Genomic DNA, 4,232 nt, shown 5'->3' with positions numbered 1-4,232 from the left:
TGTTTCCCAGAAGGAGAAAGGGCATGCATTCAATAAGTGGCTTATTTTTTGAGTTTTAAATTTTCTTTGTTATTCTATATTTTAAGGGTAAGGCATATGCTTAGGTTTTTCTTGTTATGAGAAGTAAACAGTTTTTTTATGTGGCCAGTATTCTTAGAACCAAGTATGGAGTTGTTCTTGTAAATATTGAGCTTTATGGATTAAAAGAAAAAAGTGGCCATCCTCATCTGGGTGGGCTAGACATGGTTCCCACTAGCCCATTTCCCCCTTGTCCAGGGGACCTGAGCAGGGGGCTCTAGAGGCTGCCTGGAGAACTGTCAGGGAGATGCTGTGACCCAGTGGCTTTGGCAGTTTGGGAAAAGAGGCTGCGCTTAAGAGCCTCTCTCCTGACTGGATGTAGCACTGAGATGCTGGAGCCCAATAATGGACAAGGCATGGATGCCCACATGCTGCTTCCAGCTTGAAGATGGAGGAGGCCACACAAAAGAACAAGAGTGGTCTCTGGGAACTGATAGTGACCCTCAGCCCACAGCAAGAAGACGGGACCTCAGTCCTGCAACCATACAGAATGAATTCTGCCAACAACCTGAATAAGCTTGGTAGTGGATTCTTCTCCAGAACCTCCGCGTAAGAGCCCAGCCTGGCCAACATTTCATTTTGACCTCATGCAGTCAAGCCCACCCAGCTTCTGACCTACAGAACTGTGAACTAATAAATGGATGTTATTTAAGCCACCAAGATAGTAGTAATTTGTTAGGCAGCAATTGAAAACTAATACAGATGGCCTCTTAGCATCAGAGCTGTGGCTTCTTCTAAAAACTTTAACAGCCTAGGATTTTGGTTTAACCAGATAAACTATGTGGTAGGGGAGGGAGTGAAGATGAGGTATAAGACGACAAAAACAGACTAGTTACCCTGGTGTGAAATAATAAGAAATATATGTTTTGGTCTCTTGAAACGGTTCCTGATGCAGAGCTCCTAAACCCATTGTAAAGAGGGGTGATAGGAGAATCTTTTGTTCTAACTTTTAGTCCTTGATCCCAGTGGCTGACACAGAGCTCCTGAGACCTTTGAACTTTTCTGAGTGATAGAAATATCTGACACCAAACCCTTAAATCTTTTGAAATTTCCTGAAGTGTCTTTTGTTCTAATGAGGTGACTCTTTCTGGGTTCCTGAAGGGGGGATGGTCACTAGAAAGAGCGAGCCGTAATTAGAAGCTTGGGGTTTTAAGCCCCACCTCTCATTCTTCAGAGAGAGGAGAGGGGCTGTAATGGAGATCGTAATCACCCATGCCTCTGTGATGAAGCCTCATTAAAATCCGAATAGTACTGGGTTCAGAGAATTTCGGGGTTGGTGAACACATCCACATTCCAGGAGCACAGCAGCCCAACCCACCTGCTGACCATCGGTTGCTGTGCTCCTGAGAAGCTCAATGTATCCTTTACCCAACAAGTCCTTATGCTTCCTCAAGGCATTCTGGGCACAGCAAAGAAGACACAGGCATTCCCTGCTGGCCTGCCATCTGGTGGGTAACAAAGAGGATGCCTTCTCCCCAGAGATGGGGCGATGCTGTCCAAAGAAGGTCATTTCCTCAGCTGTGGCTGTGAAACGGAGTCCCTGAATGCAGGCAATGACTTTTTCCCTGCAAGAGAAATCGGGCTACCTCTTTGGATGCACCACCAGCAATTTTAAGAAAATCTTCACTTGGTTGTTTTGTAAGCCTCAGTGTACTGGGTCCCCATGTGATGTTTGTGACTGTGTAATGCTAGGTCTCTGTGTCACTCACAAACCTAACCAGAGCTTCTCTACTCCCTTGACCCTGCAGTTTCAGACAAAGTGCTTCACCTCTCTTGGCAATATTGAGTCCTTTCAAGAATCTTGAAATATCTTGAAACGAAGGCTGCCAAGATAAATCCCTAGCCCTGACTGTAGTCTTGTTATCAATGATCTTGCTGTAAGTGCCACTTTCGAATTTGTGATTTACTCTCTCTGGATCTGAAAACCTGTGATTATAAGACTCTGAAATCATTGCTTAAATTATATTTCCCATATCATCAACTTGAGAAGCTCCATACTGGGAGGCTTAACTATTCTTCTCAACATTTCAACACTCTGTCATTACTGCAACTTCCAGTTGATCAATATCAGGTGAACCAAGGCAACACTTCTTGAATTCTTTACAGAAATCAAAAAAGGAATAGAAACATTCAATCAATAACACGTTCTTCTTGGAAACCTCATGGCGCAGGACTTGCCTGACATGAAGCTGCCCTTCAGTGCAGAGAGAGAAGAAGGTTCCTACCCGTGTTCAGTTGATTGCCTACTGGTTAAACTACTGGCGGGCTTGGCCCAGCTGGCACGGAGAACAGGCTTTTACATTCCATCTTAGTTTCTTTAACACAATTAATTCTTCGTCAGTTCCAATTGAACTGGTCTATTACTTCGTACACCTGTCCCAAATTCTTGTTGGCCAGATCCACGACTTTCCATAACAGCAGAATCAGCTCCTTCTCGTCGGAGCCCAGCCTGGTCCCGGTGGCCCCAGCAGTGATCCCAAAAGCGCCACCAAGTAATCCGGAGATGCTGTCATGGCAATAGATGGGGAGAGAAGTGCCATCGAGAGGTGGTGAGATGGGGAGGAAGTGAGAACGGGATAACCTGTGCTAAAAACCTCTTCGAAGAGAAAAAGAAAGAGTGCCCACCCCTCTCCACCTTCCATGTAGTCCCGGGAATAAAAAGGGGTAACCAACCCCCCAAGGCCACACCTGACCGGTGTCCACACCTCGGGCAGGAGGCGTGCATGCCGACCTCTGAGGGCCTCCCCAGTTCTCTCTGAGCAGGTGGCCAAGCCGCTGGGCCAGCGACCCCTCCAGCTGCTGGAGCCCCGACCTCCGCGGGTGTCCTCAGGCTCCCAGGCCCTGCGGCTACATCTTTGAGGCGGCCTTGGTGACGCTGCTTTCTTCGCAGTGCTGGTCAACGAGTTCCTGGAAGCCAGTGAGGCACCTGGATTGGGGGGCCGTTTTGCTGGTGACCCCCGCAGCGGGCCCTCCCAGCCTCCCCGTCCTCAGCAGTCGGCCGCATGCGACGGGCAGCGGGCGGGGTCTCCAGGGAAGACAGACCTCCTCATCCAACCTGGGTGTCGTGTTCCTCGCGGCTAGCGCGGAGTCAAAACCCTGCGCCTCCTGGCCTGCCTGAGCACCACGCCCCTGATCTTGGGCGGCTGCCGGCCTAGCCGGAGGAGCTCTGCCAACAGACTCGCCTGGGCTGGTGACACTGTGCGCGCACCCGCGCCTGGTCTGCCCGCAGCACTTGGAATTCCTGCCGGAGCTTGCGCTAACCCCCAGGACCTGGCGGGGTCCCGGGGAGGCTCCCGGCACAGCTCCAGGAGAGAGGCCGGGCAACAGCGTCGCCGGGCAAGCGCAGGCGCTCCCCGGGTCTAGGCCCCTCGCAGGCTGATAAAGAAGCCCCGTCGGCCCGGGAGGCAAAGCCGGACGCCCCTGGGACGCAGCCCCAGGAGGAGCCCCGGCGGGCCTCCGCGCGGGGGTCAGCGGCAAGAAGGCTGGCGTGCAGGCGGCCCCAGGGCCCGCGGTGGCTCCACATTCCCCCGCCGAGTCCGCGAGCCCCCAGCTTCCGGGATGGAGACGCTGGTCCCCGCCGTGGGGGGACTGCAGCCCCCGCGCCCGGGATGGCGGCCACGCCCAGACTGGAAAGCAGCCGGGCCCGTGCCTGAGCCCTGCGGAGACCACGGCGCCGGCCCGGAGGAGGAAACGCTGAGGCTGCTGTCGGCCGCCTGCGGCCCCGGCCCGCGCGCCCTTGCCCGCCCGCATCCCGCGGGTACCGTTGCGGAGCCCGGGGCGGGGCGGAGAGCTGAGGCGGAGGCGTCTCCAGCGGTGGCCTTGCCCTCGCTGCCCGCCGGCTCAGTGCCTCGCGCTCCACCGCGTGGACGAGGCCCTGTGCCTCTCTATGAGCGAGGAGGGGCTGAGCTTCCGCTGCGCGGCCTCCCGCCCGACGGGGACAAGTGCCTGGTGTCGCCCCCACGTGTCTGAGCGCCCCGAGGCCATGGCAGCGGCACCGGCTTCCCGGCAGCTCCAAGGCCGGCAGCGCCAGGTCCCAGGCGGCGGTCCCACGGCGGGCGGGAGGGAGCTCCGCTGGCTGAGGTGACGCCATCCAGTCGGTTGGCGGGTCCTGGCACACTTTGTTGGACTCGGACCCTCTGCTTGCCGGTCCCTGC

The 4,232-nt window shown here is 54.9% G+C and overlaps 1 pseudogene; it reads right to left on the bottom strand.

Annotated features, from left to right (window-relative positions):
* Window positions 1-1,312: 1,312 nt before the first annotated feature.
* LOC102989251 (epithelial splicing regulatory protein 1-like) lies at window positions 1,313-2,591 on the bottom strand (annotated as a pseudogene).
* Window positions 2,592-4,232: the final 1,641 nt, after the last annotated feature.

This window comes from Physeter macrocephalus, chromosome 10 (genome assembly GCF_002837175.3).
Source record: "Physeter macrocephalus isolate SW-GA chromosome 10, ASM283717v5, whole genome shotgun sequence".
Taxonomy (NCBI): Eukaryota; Metazoa; Chordata; class Mammalia; order Artiodactyla; family Physeteridae; genus Physeter; species Physeter macrocephalus.
This window is presented reverse-complemented; position numbering and strand designations above follow the sequence as displayed.